The 22,256-nt window shown below is 36.3% G+C and overlaps 1 protein-coding gene across 5 annotated transcripts in view; it reads right to left on the reverse strand.

The window, feature by feature from the left end:
• LOC125255269 (cadherin-18) overlaps nucleotides 1–18,073 on the reverse strand; it is a 265,912-nt gene extending 247,839 nt beyond the window's left edge. For 4 of the 5 annotated variants that reach the window (XM_048170339.1, XM_048170341.1, XM_048170335.1 and 1 more), the window contains exon 1: nucleotides 17,916–18,073. The gene's annotated coding sequence lies outside the window, so the exon portion shown is untranslated. Of the gene's footprint in view, nucleotides 1–17,574; nucleotides 17,594–17,915 lie in introns of those variants that run through there. The other variant, XM_048170336.1, reaches the window with a different exon arrangement.
• Between the last annotated feature and the right edge of the window lie 4,183 nt (nucleotides 18,074–22,256).

The raw sequence follows: 22,256 nt of genomic DNA on the forward strand, positions 1-22,256 counted from the left end.
GGAGAAACTTTATCCATTTTTGTGCTGAAATAAAAATCACTTTAAAAAAATAAGACCAATCACAGAACCCATTAAAAGTGGAGAAAATTGCAGTCCCTCCACTCAGCTCACATACTGCACACTTTAGCCAGATATTGGAGAGAGCGAACAAAATGGTAATAGTTAGCACAAAAGCTGAAATCAACCTGACCGTCTTTACAGGTTTGATGGTAAACCACCACAGAAGAGAAGTAATGGCAGAGCAGGTCTGCCCTGATCCAGCTTGTGGGAAAAAAAAAAAAAAAAAAAAAAATCAATAAACTGCCCACCCAAATAAACTCAAGCTCAAGCTTTCTAGACCAAGAACAGCCTTATCATGTTTTTGGTCTCAGGGCTTTTGCTCCCCCTCTGTGGGATCACCTGAGCACCATATTCAGTTCTTAACATAGACATATTACCACAAGTCAGCAAATATCAGCAAGACCAATGGCCCTACTGTGAACAAATGATTCAGCAATATTATGATCATAAATTCCTCAACCAGCAGAAGTCTTACTTGCAACATTTCTAGAGCACTAAAGTCATATAAAAGAGAAACTTTAATGTATGCAGCAGGAGGTTTACTGCACTAGGTCAGCACATGTTCTTTGTGCTGTATTATGAATATGGTTTCCTCACATCTTGGTACTTCACAAGCTACTTTAAAGAATTCCATTTTTATGGTACTTCAGGACAATAACACTGTAGGTATTATAACATGTTTTACAGGCAGATGTATTTTTATAACATTAAATAAAAATATATTCACAAGTTTTTTGAAGCTCTGAATAAAATGAGCAATTGCTTCGCAAAATTATGCACTGTTTATACACAATCCAATCCAGTCTTTCTAAAAAAAGATAATCGCAAATTATATTCGCAAAAAAAAGATTTTTGAAAGTGCCCATCATGCATGACTGATGTTAGTGCAAAATGGCTCCAAATAAAAATATTATAAAACAAATACAATTTTATTCAAATTATTACTCTAATTCTAATTGAATAAGCCACAATCAAAGTTTCACAAAATATCTAAACACCTGTGACTATGATGATTTCTGAAGGATGATGTGACTGAAGACTGGAGTAACGATGCTGAAAATTCAGCTTTGTCATCACAGGAGTAAATTACATTTTAAATGTATTGTGGAAAACAATTCTTTTAGATTCTAATAATTTTTCACTGTTTTTGTTGGTTAATCCCATTGGGGAAACTAATTTGTACATCCATTAAAGGTGCTAAAGAGGATCTTTTCGTCGACTGAGAAACCAAAGACTGTTACTGAATTTTTGAAATGAGCGCATGCGTAAGAAAAACCCCCTCCTTCACAGCTTATTTCAAGGGAACGCCTCCCAAAACTCGTGCACGAGTATTGGAACACGAGTGTTTGTTTACCACCGGCATTCGTTGTGTCGGTTTGTGGATTATTATGTCGGACTCACCGCAGGTAACTCATAATCTGCAGTTGTTACTCCTGTCTCCTGACAAAAACATTGCATGCGGCGCCTGTGGAGTGTGGAAAGTTACTGGAGCGCGCAGCCGCGCTCGTCTCTCACAAGGAACGTCATGGCACTGATTGACAAGCCAGAGGGCCAATCCGTGCACGTCTCTCACAAGGAACGTCACGGCAGTGATTGACAAGCCAGAGGGCCAATCGTTTACGCAATGATCGCGTAAACGATTGGCAGATGTTTTTAACCCTCTGGAGTCTGAGGCTGATTTGGGGCCTGGAGAAGTTTTGACATGCCCTGACATTTGTGCTTTTTTCAGTTGTTCATAAACATATTAATGACACAAGTGTCATTACACTGTATTCAGCACAAACTAGGCTACCATAATATGTGAGGAACATGTGTGTACATGTTTGTGTTTTTGAAGGAATAACGTTTATGCGTGGTTACTGAAAAAACAAAAAACTTAAGTCACTGATATAAGGCCAATAAAAGTATATTAAATCTGTGTTCACAAGACTTTTGGGTATTGAAGGTTGTAGACTAGAGTTTTTGCTTCAAAATTATGTAAAAATTATGCTGACTACTCTTTCATTTATAACAATATACTGATTTAGTTTTTGTAAGACACTTTTTGCCAAGAAACACGGTATGCGAGGAGGCGTGAATCTCCATGAATAATGGCTCATTCTCACCTGTGAAGACAAAAGAATTGAATAGTAATGACCTGAAAAGACTTGCATATTAATGAGGCATTTCAGTCAGGTAGGCTGTGAAAAAAAACTTCTGTGATGTCTCAAGCTCATCATGGTATATGAAACATACAGAAAAATTTTATTACAATATAAAATAATGGTTTTATATTATACTTTAAAATATAATGTATTTCTGTGATGCAAAAAGTCTGAATATAGGCTTTTAGTTTAAAAGCATGCACATTTGGAGAAATACAGGATTCTCATATGTTTATGTCAATTTTCTATACAGAGGAGTTATTTTTTATTTAATATTCATTGTTATCTCTATGAGCGCTGGTGTTTGCAATTCATACTGCAGCCGGAGGGCGCTCTGTGCATTTTAGTCCACAAATTCACCTAAGAAGAAGACGATATTCCATGAATGGTGTTTACCAATTCATACTACAGCCGGAGGGCGCTAAAGAAACAAAAACTCACTTAAAACTTATCAATAGAAGAAAACAAACAGGAATTTACTGAATGTCTTCCAGAGATCGCTAACCATGGCTTTTTCATCCAGATAAACAATTTTCAAGGCAATAAATACACGATTGAGATGATGAATGCATGTGTTGTCTCTGAATTTGCCTGTGAATAGCGCTGGCTCCGTGGGCGTGGCCGCATTAGTGGGTAATGAGCTGAATCACGGACTTCTGACATGGCTCTCTTTTCATACAGATTACATAAACACAGAATGTTTGTTTTCGATTTGACTTGCACGATTTAAAACCTGACATTTCAACGTTTTGTTAGACATAAGTATGAATTTTTTGTGATTAGTATTCACTAAGTTACACTTCATTTTCTGAGAACTATTAGATTGGACTTCGTTCAGAGGGAGATGAGAGATCACGCATCATGTTAGTTTTCTTTATTTTACAAAAAGCACAACATTTTGTTTTTACTCTGAGTGTATACAAATAAAAGGAGATATTCTATAGTTCCAATTGATGTATTACTTATGTCTCTATGACAAAAAATGACAGAGTATTTTAAGTCTGTTTTGCTGCAATGTGAAAAAAAACCTGCAAAACGCGCCGGCACGTTTTTAGACCTCAGAGTGTTAAGGCCCTACCTCGTGCACAGATAATGTATATTAATATTATTACTTTCAGTGCACCTAATAAATAGTCTTTTATCAGTTAGTAAAGACAGTTTCAAGTAATATTACAAAAATGTATAAAACAAAACATCCTCTTTAGCACCTTTAAGGTGATATAAAAACATGCATTGGTGCATTATATTCACGTACAGAAGAGCGCAGTTTGACAGCTGCAGGCTTTACATTCTCTCCTGAGCATAAAGTATAAACAACGCTTGTCAAACAAACTGTCTCTTATTTATTGCTAAAGGCAAACTAATTCTTCTTCCTAATCGATTCAGCTGCATGCAAAGCACAAGCAGGAGCCACCCGTTGAGTTTGACAGAATAACTTGTTATGAGAGACTTCAGGATTGGTGTCTGACTGTGTGTCTGTGAAATGAAGCTGCTCTTCTCGACTAGCTTCTAAAAACACCTATAAAGTGAAATAAGGGTGTGATGAAGTAACGGGGCAAATTTAACCATGTGTGTTGTGACCTTTTCCAGAAATGGCACTACATAATGAAAGACTAAAAGGTGACAAACACATAAAAACAACTTACACCTGCAGTTTACTGTCTGCACACACATAAATATGAATGTGTTTGTGAGGTCAACTATAACTATGTGTGTATTGAGGGGACTTGCTCTAACCCAAAATACATAATTTGATATTTTATATAATTGATAATGGAGTTTAATTATTGATGGCACTGAATTATTGTGAACCACAGATGATTTATAATTCAATCATTCTGGCAATTGTCAGACAATTATTTATCAATTATTCTGTTTATATTAGTTGGCACAAAGCTTTCTCGAAATATTACGCCAACAACTTTCTTATCCCACCAATTAAAAGTAAATTTAAGGGAAATTTTTGACAAAACTCAGAAAACATGAGGCAAGACGTGACAGAATTGTTCTTAAAATCTGACATACCTGCTCAGGATGACCAGTAGTTAAAACTAACCCTAACACAATGTAATTATAGTGTGTAGGTCATATTTTCAGGATAATTGGTATAAAATCAAAAATATACAGCTCCCTTAAAGGGATAGTACACCCCAAAATTAAAATCTGTCATCATTAACTCAACCTCAAGACATTTTTTCTTCTGTGAAACAACACTGAACCCTTCTGATTTTCAAAATACATTATTTTGCGTTTCACAGATGAAAGTAAGTCATTTGGGTTTCGAACAAGATGAGGGTGAATAAATGATGACAGAATTTTCATTTTTTGGGTGAACTATTCCTTTAATGTTCCACTTCCAGACTCACTGTTGCAGATCAATTTGTGTTCAAAAATTGTTTGCAACAGGTTGAGAGTTTATACATTCAGTGCACTTCTGCCATTTGGATAAAACACATCAAATAAAATGCGACAAATCAAATTTCTGACATGCCACTTAAAATATGTTCTTGTTGTCTGTCACTTTGCACTCTATGAAGTGTCAAATCACTAGAGATTGCTCCTAAGCTAAATAAGAAGAAAAATATGTTTTTCAGCCTCAAACACAATACTACAAAAATGAAAAGTTTCTTGGCAAACAGATATTTCCTAAACAGCACAGAACCATGTAGCAGGAAAATACAGAATTTGCTGAAAACATTCAAAATGGGCTCAAAATTGACCTTATTTTCTTTTTAAATGCATGCCGTTTCATGCTCTATGCTAATGCATGTTGAAAAATTTGTGCAAACTGCTGGTGTCAATTGCAGTGATTGGGTCAGGCCACGTATCTGCTTTCGCTCAAGCTAAACGAGTTTATTTGGCTCAGAAAGCATCAGTGTGAAATCTTGCCTCGAGTTTTAAATGTTAATGAGTTATTGTGAATCAAAAAGATGGCCCACATTACTTCACACTGAATACGTGTCATGCAAAAACCATTTCAGGAGCAACTATCTATGCAAACAATGAAGCACCCATGGGATTTGACTCATACCAAATGGCTAGCCATGTTTTCCAGCATCGAGTTGCTTCCATGTTGCATTACAATTGCAAAAATCCCACCCACGTTTCCTCAGCTCCCCATGGCTAGGTCACTTTGAGTCTTTGAGGAAGCTGTCCTCCATAAAGGATACGTTAGTTGAGGAGATAAATGTGGTAAGATGCTCTAGGCCATAAGAGCACATTCCTTCACCTGCTAATCATGACCATTAATCACTCTGCCTGGCTCTCTCTTTCCCATAGGCCACAGGCACACAGGTCAGGGCCAACGTCTGCAGCTTGCTGTAGGCACGCAGGTTAATGTGGATGCTGCTCTGCAAGGTAGCGTAAGGTTTAACATGGTTTCATAGTGCTCTCTCATCAGAAACTGCTGTGGTTAAATGACACTATTCACTGCAAAAGAAAAAATGAAGTGTATTTTGTTTTATTGCACTTTTTTTCATTTGCAACTTGTTTATACTTAAAAACAAGTGAAAAAAATCAAGACAATATGCACTTAAAACAAGTGTATACTGTTTTAATATCTTATAGAGTTTTGAATTTTAATATCTTTGAACAATGCATATCCTTTTTCAAGGATCAAATATTTAAGATAATGAAAATTAGACAACAATACTTGTTAAGAATAGATAGAACGATAGAAGAATAGATAGAATGAATGTTAATGAATGAATGAATGAATGAATGAATAACCGTTAGAATAAATGATAGATAGATAGATAGATAAATAGATAATAGATAAAGAACGAATGATAGACCAACCAATAGAAAGACAGATAGATAGATAGATAGATAGATAGAATGATAGAATGATATAAATGAGTGATAGAATGATAGAACGATAGAACAATAGATAGATAGATAGATAGATATAAAGATCAAATGATAGAACAATATAAATAGATAGAACGATAGATAGAATGATAGAACGATAGAACGATAGATAGATAGATAGATAGATAGATAGATAGATAGATAGATAGATAGATAGATAGATAGAGTTCCAGAAAAACATAAATAAAACACTGTACATGGTTCTCTCTGTTGATAACAGTATGTCTGCAAAACAAATGCTCATGTTGCACAGTATTATTTTTTCCTCCACAATTTATTTGCCTGAAGGCTTTTGTGTTGACAGTCGAACACCTGTAAAGTTAATGATAGGGTTTACCATATTGTGTCTTACACATCATCTTCGGACAGCCAGACATATCAAGTAGAAATATTGCACATAAAGTGGACTGTAGCATCAGTTCTGGGCTTCCAAGTTGGGATCCAAAATCGTTGCGGAAGCAAATTGGTATTTTTCATAATTATAATGTTTTGATTTTAAATGTATTTCATATGCATTTTGGGGTACTATTAATGAAAAATAGCAAAACTTGCCAAAAATAAGACATTGGGGTGTTTAACCAGGTCTGTGTGACAAAACTACATTTCCCATCATTCTCTGTGGTAGACCAAGGATGATAAAATATATAGACAGACTGTCCTTTGCTCTTCAGTATGGTACATGAGTGATAAAATAGCTGTGAGTAAATGAAAAGGCAATAAGAAGAAGAAGAAGAAGAAGAAGAAGAAATAGAAGTGAAATTGACCATTGTGTCAAATCAACACAGCAAATATGACTTCCAAGCTTGTAAATAAAAACCTCTCAGGAGGACATGGAGACAGAATATTTGCATAACATATGAATTAAAAGGATTGCAATGCACCACTTTGATTTCAGTGCAATCACATTTAACAGGTAAAGAACTGTCATCAGCTGGCCATGTAGTTACTGAGTAACAGCCTGTAGCCTTGTCACACACTTGCATTGAGAAACATCTGTTAACTCACTTCCCTACTCCATGATTAACTACATAACGACTTCTTAAAATAACCGTCCGAGAAGTACGAGTTCTGTCGCAGTTTGAACACACAGGCTGAAATAGACAATGTTCTAGTGATAGGAAAAACTGCAGTGCGATCTTCAGTGCCTTGAGCTATTTGTGTTTACAGCCACTGACAGACCTGCATAAACAATTCCCATCTGTTTCTGTTGTTACTGACAGTGATGGAGAGACATTCTTCACAGCCAATACTGAAACAAACCGCAAAATTCACTCTTCAGACATGTCGCACAGACCTCTGTTTGTATCATATTATATTGAGACATTTTAATCAAGCAAAAAAAGCTCAGCGTCATTCATCACAAAAACAGACAATCCTCTTCACGTTAACATTGGGAGGAGCACCTACAGAGAGACGTCACACATACAGTACAAGCCATTCACAGTCATTAGAAGTCATTCATTTTCCAATTTCTGGTGAAAAAAAAAAAGAGTCAAAAAAGCAATAAGCGCCATCCACTACCATGAAGCACTGCAAATGACGTAATTGAGTCGATCTCTCTACGCCCTCAAAATACTTAAATGTTTGTATACAGTATATGCATATTTTGCGAATAAACTTAAAGGTGCCCTAGATATCAGACATTTGTAAATGAGTAGTTTTATATTCCTCAGCATAGTTGAATAACAAGAGTTCAGTACATGTTTGCAAAGACATACTGGGATTGTAGTTTCTTTCCCTCAGTACAGTCTTTAAGTACACAGTCTTATGTACCTTCGTCTTTTTGTTTGATTTTCAAAAAATGTTTTGCTTCCGGGAAACACTCAAGTAGATCTCAAACCTGTATGAATTTCGACTGTTACTGTTGAACAGTCAAAGGAAGATCATTTGGAAAATATGTCAGTAACCAAACAGATTAGATATGTTGCGATAACCCCTTTTCCATTCCCGATACCGATTCCGCATACCTGAGCTCAAGGGTAAAGGCCAGTATTAACGAGTACCGATCCGATACCTGGGTGTGCATCAGTACATAGGTATAGCTACTAGCCCTGTAAGAATTGACAGCGAATTATTTATGGTGTGCTTCAGACTGGATCCCTTAATAATAACAAGAACAAAAATGATCCATGAACTAGAGTCATTTTTGATATCTTACATAGGCTACATTTGTACAGTTATATTCATTTGGCATTTTAACGCTGAAAAAGAACTTCCAAATGCGACATTATCTAACAGTGTAGGAATACAACAAGCGTATAGTCGTCATGACGAGGCAAACTATAAAAGAAGTGCTCATAATACAAGTTATAGGCAGTAAAATTCAGGATCATCCTAAGATACAATAGAGAGGGATTAGAGGAAGTGAAAGGATCCAGGAATAAGAAGGTTTTTTTTTTTTTTTTTTTTTTTTTTTTTTAAGACTGACAGTTAAGCTGGTCATCCACGAAAAATAAACCCGACAGATTTTGTCGGTTATCTTTCAGCTGTCTTTTGAAATACTTTTGCTCAGGGATTCCGCATTCCGGATGAAGAGGCAGGAAGCCTCATCCGTTCCACCAGCAAGGAACAGTGAACGAGAACGTTCTGGAAAGTGATTTTGTGCCTCTCTGTGATGGTACCACAAGCCTTCGCTCCTTTAATGAGCGCAGGTTTCTGGTAGGAGTGTAGACTCGTAAGAGTGAGTGGAAGTAGGAGGGTGCTGAGCCTGTGGCAGATCTGTAAGCAAGCGTCAACGCCTTGAATTTGAATTTGATATTTTTAGTGATATTTGTAAATTGTCTTTCTAAATGTTTCATTAGCATGTTGCTAATATACTGTTAAATGTGGTTAAAGTTACCATCGTTTCTTACTGTATTCATGGAGACGAGAGTCGTTGCTATTTTCATTTTTAAACACGTGCAGTCTGTATAATGCATAAACACAACTTCATTCTTTATAAATCTCTCCAACAGTGTGTAATGTTAGCTTTAGCCACAGAGCATTAGCCTTTCATGTAACTCACACGTGAATGCAAACGGGGTAACGCATCTAAATCAAATACTTTACTCACAGTTATTTGTCGTTAAAGCATGCCATACAGCATGCATGACAAACATCTTGTAAATTGATCCATTTGAGGGTTATATTAGCATGTGTGAACTTTGTTTATGCGATGTATATATAGTCGAGAGCTCATAGGGCAGAGGGAGCGCATCTCTTAAAGGGGCCGTGCTGAAAAAATCAGTGCATAGTTAATGATGCCCCAAAATAGTGCAGTTAAAAAAATTAATTGGCAAAAGCAAAATCTATGGGGTATTTTGCAGGTGAAACTTCACAGCACATTGAGGGACACCTAGGACTTATATTACATCTTGTAAAAAAACTATCTAGGGCACCTTTAAAATATATTGTTTTTATATATCAACATTTGTAAATGAGTAGTTTTATATTTCTCCATTTTCTAATTTTATTATGCTGTTTGCAATGCTTCCTGGGATTGTAGTTCTTTCCCTCAGTACAGTCGTTAAGTACACAGTCTTATACCTTCGTCTTTTTGTTTGATTTTCAAAAACTTTTTTGCTTCAAATCTCAAGTAGTTCCAAACCTGTATGAATTTCTTTGTTCTGTTGAACACAAAGGAAGATATTTGGAAAAATGTCAGTAACCAAACAGATCTTGACCCCCATTTACTACCATAGTAGGAAAATTAAACACTGTGGTAGTAAATGGGGGGCGAGATCTGTTACTGACAACAAATGGAATTAAAAAATGAACAGAAAAAATACTTCCGAAACCAGCACCACTGAAAAAGGGGGCAGGCACTGTTGCACTCCATAGCCATTGTTTCAAAATAAACACAAAACGAATAATGGTTAAAAATGCAATCTAGTTTCCCCCAGTTTTTCAAACATTTTAATACACAAGAATATGCAAAGACTTCTGCAAGTATTGAGTGATGAAGCACTGAATCAATTCTTTGAAGTTGTCAGTTTGAACTAATACACAGAAAAGAATTACAAATGATTTGTTTGCCTCTGAAAAACTTATAAAATATCTTCTCAACACTCTCATGCTCACAAGTCTCAACTCTCATGCCAAATTATTACTCAATACTACTGACATACAAAAAGAATGGCAAATATTGTGAATATTCTGCATCTTGGCCAGCCCTAGAGTGGGTGTGTATCTAAGAGAAGAATCATCACGCATTCTGCACGCATCCTTTTGCTGCGAGGCATCACAACTCCGATAACAGAATAAAATATCAAAATCACAGAGAGCATCACTCATTATATCTCATGAATGCACAATTGTACAAAATGATTCTATGATATCTCGCTGCAACAATCAAGATACCGTTTAATTGGAAAAGACAGCATCTCATATCTTTGGCCCTGGAGTTCTCAAGCCTCCAATGAAAATATATAATATAAATCATAGATTTCAAGGACAGCACAATCCAAACTACCAGTATGTGTATCATTCATGTGCTTTAAATGCACTCAAATACAGTAGTCAACATTTGAAGTGGATCAAAACCTTTCATCTAAGTTGTCTAAAACCTTCTTCTTAGGACAACTTAGTACTTAGGACAACTTTAATTGAACTTTTTTGATCCACTTCAAATGTTGACTACTGTATAATGATACAAACGATACAACACTGCTGTTAATCACAAATTTAAAAGCTTTAAATGTTCTTCACACCTAATTTAATGTGACTGAAATTAAACAATTCAGCAAACACCCTAATTAAACGATAACATGTTTATGTATGCTTGGTTAGATTTAACCATGTACACTGCAGAGAAAATGACAGTCATGGGACTTCTGTGAAAAACCTGCCATCTAATGCCACTAAACTACCAATTTACCGCCAACCAAGACCTATGTAACCTATGTAACCTTTTTTGTTCAAAATTTAAATAATGATTCAATACACCATCAATCCTTCTTCCAAAATGTGTTTTTGTCTTACCCTGATTCACTATGATAAGCATGTTTTAAGTGTTTCTATTTTAGACTGAGCAGGATGTTTTTCACAGGAAATTGTGTACATACGTCATCTGTGTATCTGTCGTGTCATATATCCATAAATAGTGAAAAGTTGCTCCAGCTATTAGGGGTGTGAATCATCACTGGTCTCACAATTCGATTAGATTACATTAGTGATCGACCGATGTATCTGTTTACTGTTATTTTTCCCGATACTTAAGCATTTTTCCATAATCGGGTATCGGTTTTGTAATATCGGATTCGCCGATTTACGGCACCATCTTGTGGCCGTTTTGAGATTTCCGCCATTGCAGCCCGGGCGTCTGAGGAGATCAGTCAACAACAACTCAGTGCACAGGTAAAGTATATGTTCTACTTGGTTTGCTTTAATTAATCAACTTTATTTAACATAACAGACATGCACAAATGAGATCTGAGACATAAATTCCTGATATAGTTAATTTATTCAGCTTGTTTCTAAACAATTGAGACGAACTCATTGAGTCACGTAGTGTAATTCGTCATGTCCTGCCCCAATAAAGACGTAACTTTACATGAATTAAATAAAACAGACATGAATGAGTGCATGTTGAAAATAAAAGCGCTGAATTTAATTCTCTATCTGTTGTATTTGCTCACCATTAGTCTAGAAGAAAAAGTTCGTTCATATTGCTTAGCAACTGATGGATGATCAGGAGGCTTAAGCACGGCCACTGTACTGAATGAAACTTTTGACAAGATTATCTTGTTTAAACACCCTAGATTATATTATCATTTACTACATAACAATTATTTCGCTAATACACATATAAATATAGCCTACCGCTTTGTGGAAATTAATTATTTATTATCTCCATGCGCGATCGCGGTTGATTAAGTTATAGTCAAACAGCACTTTGTCAGTTGGCATCCACCAATATGTTATAATCATTTTTGTGCTTTATTTTTTTACCTCAAAGCTTTTATTTTAAAACAAAGACACTTAGTAACAGTGCACTTTAATTTTTTGGACTCAGACCCCTCTATTTATTTGTGTATAAATATAAAGGGTTTTTTTTTGTATGCAAGGAGGGAGTGATTGTTATAAATAAAATGGTTTGTTCAGCTCATTTGTGTTGTAATAATTGTCAAAAACAGAAGTATAACAGTAAATAAATATCGGTTCTGCATATCGGTTATCAGGTACATAAACATGCAAATAATCGGTATTGGTATCGGTTATAAAAAATCAATATCGGTCGATCACTAGATTACATTTAACATGTCGATGATTCGATTCGATTCGATTCCACGATGCATCTCTCTCTTTTTTTTTTAGTAATTAGGAAGAACCACAGAAGAGTCTCTTAATTTACAGAATGCTAACAAAAAAAATCACATACCTGAGATATATTATAATAAAACCACAATGATCAACACACAGCAATCTTCTTGACGTTTGAACAAAAACACGATTTCCTAATCCTTTTAGCGCAGGCACCACCTATAGGCTACTTCTGAAAACACAATGAGCTTCTCTGTAACAAATATAGAAACTCATTTATGAGTGATTAAACTTTTTGTATGTTCATAAAACAAATCATGAAAACCAACAATTTGCCAATTGTGAGTATAAAAGCCAAGTTGCCCATTTCATAACCGGACAAGCATTGCCTCTCATTATCTGTCCCCGCAATAAAAGTCATTGCAGATGATGCACTAGTAATTTGGTTATTTTGTGTGGTTCCGAGTCAGTTCTCATAAACATTAGCCTTCAGTGAAGCAATTGTGTAATGGTCCAGTTCGAGATATCAACACAGCCATGAGTAGAATGGTCAGATGTGGGTAATCAGAGATGAGCTGATCATTCACAGACTTGCATCAAAACTATTTACTTTATTAATGGATTAATTTGTGTATGTTATTTCAAATGTTTGTCTTTGTAATGTTTTATCAATATTGTAATATCATGCTCTGTCTCTGAAATGTCTTTTTTCCCAGCTGATGTCAAACGCCTCTTGTTTTTTTCAGCCAGTGAAATTAAGTCTCATCCCACATTTTTCCTCACTAGATATCCAGTTTGACCCAGAAATGCACCAGATTATGAAAGTAAAATGGATTTTGTGACTTTAAACTTTGCGTTTGAGATGTGCCTTTAGTTAGCATAGCTTTCTCTTTCTGTTTTCATGGGTTGAAATTGTAGCAGCTGCATAATCACAGCCTGTATGCTAGAGGCATTTTAATCAACAAGAGTGATTCATGAGCCTATAGCTGACAAATACAATAGTGTGGGTCAGCATGTCACACACACACACACACACACACACACACAGAAATCCATTAAAGGCCTAATCATTAACATTGTTTATACCCACTCTTAACTTAAGGGATTTTAAAAGCAAGTTTCTTCTCCTTGAAACCAGAAAGCACTCAAGAAACATAGTCAGACAGAAAAGCAATTTTTTCTTCCTCTCTCTTTTTTCCTAGAGACAGCTCACATTCTTGACAGATGCTTCTGTCTCTGTTTTTCTCTCAGACAATACCACAGCCTTTTCCCTTTCTTTTGAAGGCTTTTCTGCTCCCAAAGTGCAGTAGATGACTTCAATATTAGAGCAGAAAAGTGAGGAATGAATCCAGCATGTTACACACCATCTGACTCATGTGTTGTTCTCGGTGTTGGAGAAGCAATACTTTGAAACTGTAGCTTGCCAGGATAAGCTACTCGTGATTTAAAGTCAACTACAGTCAAGTTATTTCTTTGACAAAGAAGTTAGCTACACTAAAAGTTACTAAAAAGAACATTATCTGCATGATTTTTTTCTGCATGATTCAAAACATCTAATTTTACTGACAGCATTACATTTGACTTAATTTTATCATAAATACAAATATAAATAATTAATATATGACAAACTGTGACCTTTGGCTCAAATAGTCAACAGCAGTACCAATCTACAACCAAAATCTCATCTCAAAGCATTATATTGTGAATTAACCAGTTCACTAAAATGAATCAAACTTCCAGACACGGCTTGATTGACTGCTGACACAAGTGCACTTGCAGTGTTTTCAATGGAAAGTAGTTAAAGCCGGCTCAAAAAGTCACTAAATGTCACCAGATGAGGCAATGTGCCAACTGTCGGCACTTTTTATGTTTTCTCTCCTAATCTGTGCTCGCATACTGTATTTTAAAACAATATATAGCAGAATGTCCAATAAAGCTGTTCTCATTTTCATATTTTCTGTCAGACAATGGAAAGTCACTTAAAGGTGATAGAGAGGATTTTTTCGTCGACTGAGAATCCAAAGACTGTTACTGAGTTTTTTAAATGAGCGCACGCATAAGAACAGCCCCCCTCCTTCACAGCTCATTTCAAAGGAACACCTCCCAAAACTCGTGCACGAGTATTGGAACACGAGTGTTTACCACCGGCATTCGCTGTGTCGTGTTGGTGGATTCATTATGTCGGACTCACCGCAGGTAACTCATAATCTGCAGTTGATACTCCTGTCTCCTGACAAAAACATTGCATGCAGCGCCTGTGGAGTGTGGAAAGTTACTGGAGAGCGCAGCCGCGCTCGTCTCTCACAAGGAACGTCACGGCAGTGATTGACAAGCCAGAGGGCCAATCGTTTACGCGATCATGTTTTTAAGGCCCTACCTCGTGCACAGATGATGTATATTAATATTATTACTTTCAGTGCACCTAATAAATAGTCTTTTATCAGTTAGTAAAGACAGTTTCAAGTAATATTGCAAAAATGTATAAAACAAAACATCCTCTTTAGCACCTTTAAGGGCTCTGAAAAGTTACTAATCTAGCGACAAGTCACAAAATTGGCAACACTGTGTAACGTTCTGCATCTGCAATAAACTGCTATTTAATGTTCGACGCGCCACACTAGTACTCTTTTTTTTTTTTTTTTTATAAAAAAATTGCTTATTACTGAAAAGATGCATTACTTTGAAAACATGAGCTACAGTCATGCTACTTAAAATATGCAGTTAAGACTGACTTTTCATCAGTAACTCACCAACATTGATGAGGTAAAATAAAATAGGGATATCTGTGCAGTCCTGGTCTGTTTATGGTCATGTTATAGGTGCGCTGTTAAGCCACTGCATTAAATGCTGTGTCAGGTTCCTTATCAGCTCTGGGGTGCCATCTGAAAGAGTGTTGCATTCAATGCAAAGCTTCACACATTTGTACAGGGAGCTACTGATATGTGTTTGTTTGTTTGTGCATGTGCGTGTGCGTGTTGCAGCTTGGAAGCTGACCTGAAAATATAGTGTTTTACTACCAAGCTGCTGAAATAACTTACTGAATGCATTAAATTCAACTGGTTAATAATGTACCATTAATATTATTTTATTATTTATCAATAATATTTATTGATAATAAATATCTATTTAAATAATAAACATTAAATAATAACGTGCTATTGTGTGGACATGTACACATACCATGCATCATATATATACATAATAAAAGTAACTAGTAACGAGCTACTTGAGTAGATTTTTATTGGATACTTTTTTACTCTTACTCAAGTAACTATTAGGATTATTACTTTCACTTTTACTTTGAGTAAATATTTCTATAAAACTTGTACGTTCCCAAAATATTTTGGATACTCTACCCAGTTTATCTACAGTATACAAAGAGGGTGGTTTATCCATTATGAACTCTTTGGTTAACTGATATACAGTATCAATAATAGAGTATCAGCCAATATTTGTTCATTTTCATCTTATCAGCAAAGCTTAGATGATTAGAGGTATTCCCTCCTTGTGTACTGTGACGAGCAGGGCGGGCGAGAGCCGTGAGGGAACGGCGCGAGGCCGGTGACGCGAGTGATAATGAGCGTCACCTGCGAGGCGTGCCGGCCTCGAGTCTCTCACGGAGGAGCTCCGGAGGCATAAAAGGAGGAGCGACATCAGTGAAGGACGAGAGAGGACCAGGCCTGGACTTTATGTTATGTTTTATTATGTTTGTGTGGCCGGCAGACGTCCGCGAGGGTCTGCCGGCATTACTTTCGTTTTGTTCTTTGTTTATTTTATATTAAAGTTTTGTTGAACGTTCGCCGGTTCCCGCCTCCTTCTTCCCACATCTATGAACCGTGTTACATGTACATTTTATGTTTTTAAAGGGACAGTTGACCCAAAAATGAAAATTCTGTCATCATTTACTCATCCTCAAGTTTCTTCAAAATATCTTTTTTAGTATCTTTATTATAATTTTTTTATTGTATCTTTATTATATTTTAGTATCTTTATATCTTTATTTTGAGTAAATATCAAGTAAATAAACATTCAGCAAATCTGTGGATGCCTTATTTGCAAAAATTAAGATAAATGCTGTGACATTGGTAACTGAAAACGCCATATCCACCTTACTTTGCTAAGTGAAAGTAAGCTATTTTCTGTGAATGTGCGATTCTTTTGATTCATTAATTAGTAATAAATAAGAACATAAATAGTCAAATATTATTGCACAAATCCATTAACATATTTACTGACATATCGCTTGAGACTTACTGATATAATTATTATAATTAAACTTTATTTGGAGTACTTCTTTACTGCACAGTGCACATTTCTTAATATTGAGCCTAAAATGTGTTTTAATATCACTATTATGATCTCTGTATAATATCAGTCTTTAAATAATTAAAGTGTACCTAAAGTGTACTTGCAATAGTTCCATTTTAGCACAATAAAATATACTTCAGTATATCTTTACTTTAGTTGGACTTCAGTGCATTAAGTACAAAATTGGTTGTTCCAATATACTAGACATTAAGTACACCTATTTAGTATACTAAAAGTACAATTGCAGGGTATTTATATTAAGTACCTAAATATGTAAATGTATTTATAGTATACTTAGCATAAAATACATTTATTTCAAATACATTTTAGTATATTTATTTTTCACTAGAGTATATATATATATATATATATACACACACACACACACACACTCAACACATGACAGCAACACACCCATTTGCAATACCAATGCATTACTTCATGCTTGTGTGTTGGTCTCAAATAAAAAGTCCATCAGCAAATGTGTTACATCCACGTAACTGCATTATTGAGCTGTTCCCATCAACGCACACATACGCACACACGTTAGCTGAACAAGGCGCAACAGCCCATGAATATAGTATGAGTGCCTTCACTGGCGTTTGAGGATGAATAAACAGAGTCATATGGCAACAAGCAGCCACACACACACACACACACATATAAACTAGAGAGGAGCGATATAACTTTCCCAGAGAGCGGCTCTAATTGCACAATGCATCACATGTGAGACAACATCGAGCGCCGCCCATCCCTTACCATCAAATTACCCACACAATCTCTTTTTCACTTTCAATCACTCCACCACTCCTAATCTCATTCCCTCTCATGCCTTTCCATCTGTATTTTCTACTAACTCCAGACATCCATAATCCACATCCCAATCCATCAATATTCATTTCTCTTCTGAAATGGAAAACTTTGCAGAGAAAGCAAGGGATTTCTCTCTTACCTGTTTGCTTTCATAGATCCCCTCTTCAAAACGGCGCAATCTTTTACCCGATGCATCGACAGCTGCACAAGACACAGGCAGTGTGTGAGAGGATGGAGATGCACACACACAGAGAGAGAGAGAGAGAGAGAGAGAAAGAGACGGATCTGAATTATGGATGGAGAGTGAGGGTTCCCTCATGCCGGATATGGTGGAGTGTGAATCATCTCTGGCATGAATCAAACATAGTCCAGGAGAGAACGAGAGGTAGAGGGAGGGGTAGCAGATGAACAGATGACTGAAAAGCAAAGGAATGGTGGTGATAGGGCAGACGAGAGAGTCGTCTGAGGTAGCATACTCACATTCACTCTCTCTCTCTCAGTCCAGACATCTTCACTCTTCATCTTCAATTGTTTAATCAGGATGACAGAGGGTAATAGTTGTGTATTGAACTGGTCAGTCAATAACAAATATTGCAGATGCTTTCTTCTTTGGAGAGAGACTGTAAAGCAAAACAACACAATAGACAATCAGCGGCTTATTCATTGCGTAAATATCCTCATTAGACAGACTGCAACAGTTTGAAAGTGTTTGGATAGGCCCGGCTGTCATTATACCCAAACTCTATGCCAGAATGCAGATACTAATAGCTACACAAGAAAAAAAAAATCTGTCAAATTGCAATTTGCAAGGCACACATTATGGCCAGTTTTCTCTTTCAGGTCAAGAGAAACTTGCCGAGGAAATTAGTTATCAAATAAGGATCAATTCAACGCTGGATTTGCACAAAAGATTAACATGCTAGTCAATGAGTTGAATCAACTCCACAGCAACTACATAAATTTATCCACTAACTATTCAGAAACATCCAGTTTCATTTAAAAGTTGTAACTTCTTCATGAGTCTCTCCTTCATTGTCGACTCCGGTTTGAACAATGTAAGACTGAACACCGTTACTGACAATCCTCATTTTGGCTAAGTGAGATTCTCCAGCTTTATTGTTGTTGAGCAACCGAAGCATGAGGTGTTAAAGCTCCGCCCTCTTCTGGAAAGGGGGCCGGGAGCAGCTGCTCATTTGCATTTAAAGGGAAAAACAAAATAATTGCATATTTTTGCTCACAATCAAATAACTGGCAAGTTTGACAAACTATAATAAATGATCTGTGGGGTATTTTGAGCTGAAACTTCACAGACACATTCTAGGGACACCAGAGACTTATATTACATCTTGTAAAGGGGCATAATGTATGTATATTATTTATTAAATATTATTCTCTGATTGTATAGATAATAGCTTGAATTGAATGAGCTGTGTTTAAAGCCAACTGACAAACATACACCTCTGATTTAATAATCATTGTCGTATTTATCTGCAACTAAAACAAAGACCTTTGTTAGGTTGAGAGCACAAAGAACACATTCATTCAAACTAAAATGTCAACATTTATGCAAAATACACATAAAATCCAACTTCTGGGAGTGATGACTCACTGAATCAAATCAGTGAATCAATAGACTTTATTGAGATGCCAAACCCCTCATTATGAATGTAGATGAGAGTAAGCAAACAAGCGTACATCCACTTCTCACTGTGAATGAATCTACTTAAGCAAAAGCCAACTTTACATTTTACATTGCTGATGAAGTGTATTTGAAATATTGCCACATTGGTACCTGTTATTAAATTCCACCAAATTCTGTGTCTTTCCATCCATTTTTAGATGAATAAACATCTGATCTCAGAAATATTATTAAAGCCACATATTCTACTGCGATCACATTGTTGGAGTATAAGGAGTGTTCACACACACATTACAAAGTATTTTAGATTTAACAAACTAACATTTAAGAACAAAACATGGTTGTTAGAAGCCAATGACCATTAAACTAATGTAACTGTGCCACCTGGCTTTATAAGATGTGGCGGCCTGGCGAGTATTTTGTCACACGTCAGCATGATGTCACAGATGCCTTGAACAGGATTTCGATTATTGGTTCTGCATGAAATGTGCTCATCTCAAACAAGGCCTGTTGTTTTTGATCATTTTTTAAAAAATACTTATGAATCAGACTTACCAAAGGCACCAGTTCTGCATGCACAACTCAAACCACAACAATACATTTTATTAGTGGTGTAAGTTTTTTGGTGGGATACATGCCAGAAAACAGTCATTATTTTTGCACTTATCACTAGGTGGCACTAATAAATAACATTTTAGTTTTAAGTTAGCTTTAACTTTTAACCAACACCAGGGACGGAGCTAGGGGTGGGCTAAGGGGGCTGGAGCCTGAATGTTTTTCCAAAAGCACCGAATCTTTCAGGTTTGAGGTTTCTTAACAGTGCTGTCGAAATAAAATTTTTCTAATCTCTCAATTAAAATATGTTAAACAGCTCAATATCGCTTTTCTGCAGTATACACCGATACCTGCAGTGCTTTCTCTCTCTTCTCTCCGACAGCGAGTTCACACACACCGCAGTTGTACACAGACACGCCTCCTGTCACTCATTCAGAGCAGTGGCAGGCCTCAAGACTCTCGTTCGGTCCAGCTGAAGGGTTTTTGTTATGATATAACAACTGATATGACAACTTTAGCACATTTGTCAGCTAAACATTCATTCAGTGTTTAATTACCCTATGTTGCCATTGTTTCATAATGAACCGAAAATTTAAAATATACATAGTCTAAATGGTCTCTAACGTTGTATTTTGCCAACAAACTAAAATCGAAACCGTGATATGGCTTTGTGCCTTTATAAAACACCAAAAGACAGCGATTAAGTATATATACAGTCTGTTTGTGCTGCGTGTTTTAAAGAGAAGTGCAAACATTTGCTCATGCTCACGCGCTGGTGATCAAAATAAAAGTGCAAGGGTTTATCTCTTGCAAGTGAATTAGTACAAGAAATTAGTACAAAAGTATTGTAATTTCCCTATACTGTATTGTAAAGTAACTATAAAATTCTCATTTATTTTACAGTGTATTTGTTACAATATATGGATATTACTGTCATATGAATAATTATACAGGCCTAAATCATATTATAATATTACTGTAGGCCTAATAATTGTTTGGCTTCCTAATACACCAGTGTCAATGTAAACTAGAATGAAGGCCTGTACACACTGGGACGAATATCGCACGCGATTATTGCCGACGTTTAATGCCTTGTGACTAAACAAAGGGCGCCAATGCGAGTGTGCACACCGACACGAAAAACGTGAGGCGTAAAAGTGTCATTTTTTAAAAAACGGTTTCGTTTTTTTGGTTTGATGCGCCGCGTTAAAAACTGGCAGACCAATGAGAGTGGCGCTTTTGTTCATGTGCCTGGAGATGAGACTCTATATCACAACTAAAAAAATGTTTGAGCCCTCTTTAATGTCCAGGTACAAGTCAATGCTGTTTCTTTATTTAAAGGTGCTAAAGAGGATGTTTTGTTTTATACATTTTTGCAATATTACATGAAACTGTCTTTACTAACTGATAAAAGACCATTTATTAGGTGCACTGAAAGGAATAATATTAATATACATCATCTGTGCACGAGGTAGGGCCTTAAAAACATCATCGATCATCGCGTAAACGATTGGCCCTCTGGCTTGTCAATCACTGCCATGACGTTCCTTGTGAGAGACGTGCACGGCTGCGCGCTCCAGTAACTTTCCACACTCTACAGTCGCCGCATGCAATGTTTTTGTCAGGAGACAAGAGTAACAACTGAAGATTATGAGTTACCTGCGGTGAGTCCGACATAATGAATCTACTAACACGACACAGCGAATACCGGTGTTAAATAAACACTCGTGTTCCAATACTCGTGCACGAGTTTTGGGAGGCGTTCCCTTGAAATGAGCTGTGAAGGAGGGGGGTTGTTCTTACGCATGCGCTCATTTAAAAACCTCACTAACAGTCTTTGGTTTCTCAGTCGACAAAAAGATCCTCTTTAACACCTTTAATTTGCACACTGTACATGGGCTTAAGCTCTCAGTTTTAAGCTCTCAAAATGCACCAGATTGATGCATTTAACCTTAAAATGTGCAAAATTTCTGCCCCCCTAGAGGAGGTACACCCAACAAAGTTTTACAGATTCCTGTGGGAAATAATGTACATTTTATGAACTTTACTCCAGCATACTAGGCCTACTATGAAGTTCCTTTCATGACAGTAAAGCTGTTAACGGAAAATTATATTGTCATTGGACAAAACAGATTTGGGCTAAGCCTAGAATGTTTACAATGTCTGGCTCCACCCCTGACCAACACTATACACTAAAGAGTTTCCAAAGAATGTAGGGCAGAGTATTTATGTAGGAATCCATATTTAAACATATTTAATGAGTTTTGTGGTTTCTGTGCCTCTTGTAAAGCAAGGCTTTTTTTAATTAGGGCTAAAAAGAAAACAGTCCACTTTTTAATGATGCATCTCTCATAAATACATATCAAGGCTGTTTACTATTGTGTCCACACTCTGGAATGAATTCAACACACTTATAGGAACAGTTTGCCCCCAAAAACGAAAATGTTGTCTTGATTTACTCACTGTAATGTACCTAGTCCATATGACTTTCTTTCTTCTGCAGAACACAAAAGATGATGTTAGAATGACTCTGCTCTTTACCATACAGTGAAAGCAAAGAGTACCAAAATGTGCCATTAAAACTCCATAAAAGCAGTTCATATGACTCAAACTGCTATATTACTAAA

The sequence above is a fragment of the Megalobrama amblycephala genome, linkage group LG20 (assembly GCF_018812025.1).
Source record: "Megalobrama amblycephala isolate DHTTF-2021 linkage group LG20, ASM1881202v1, whole genome shotgun sequence".
Classification (NCBI taxonomy): Eukaryota; Metazoa; Chordata; class Actinopteri; order Cypriniformes; family Xenocyprididae; genus Megalobrama; species Megalobrama amblycephala.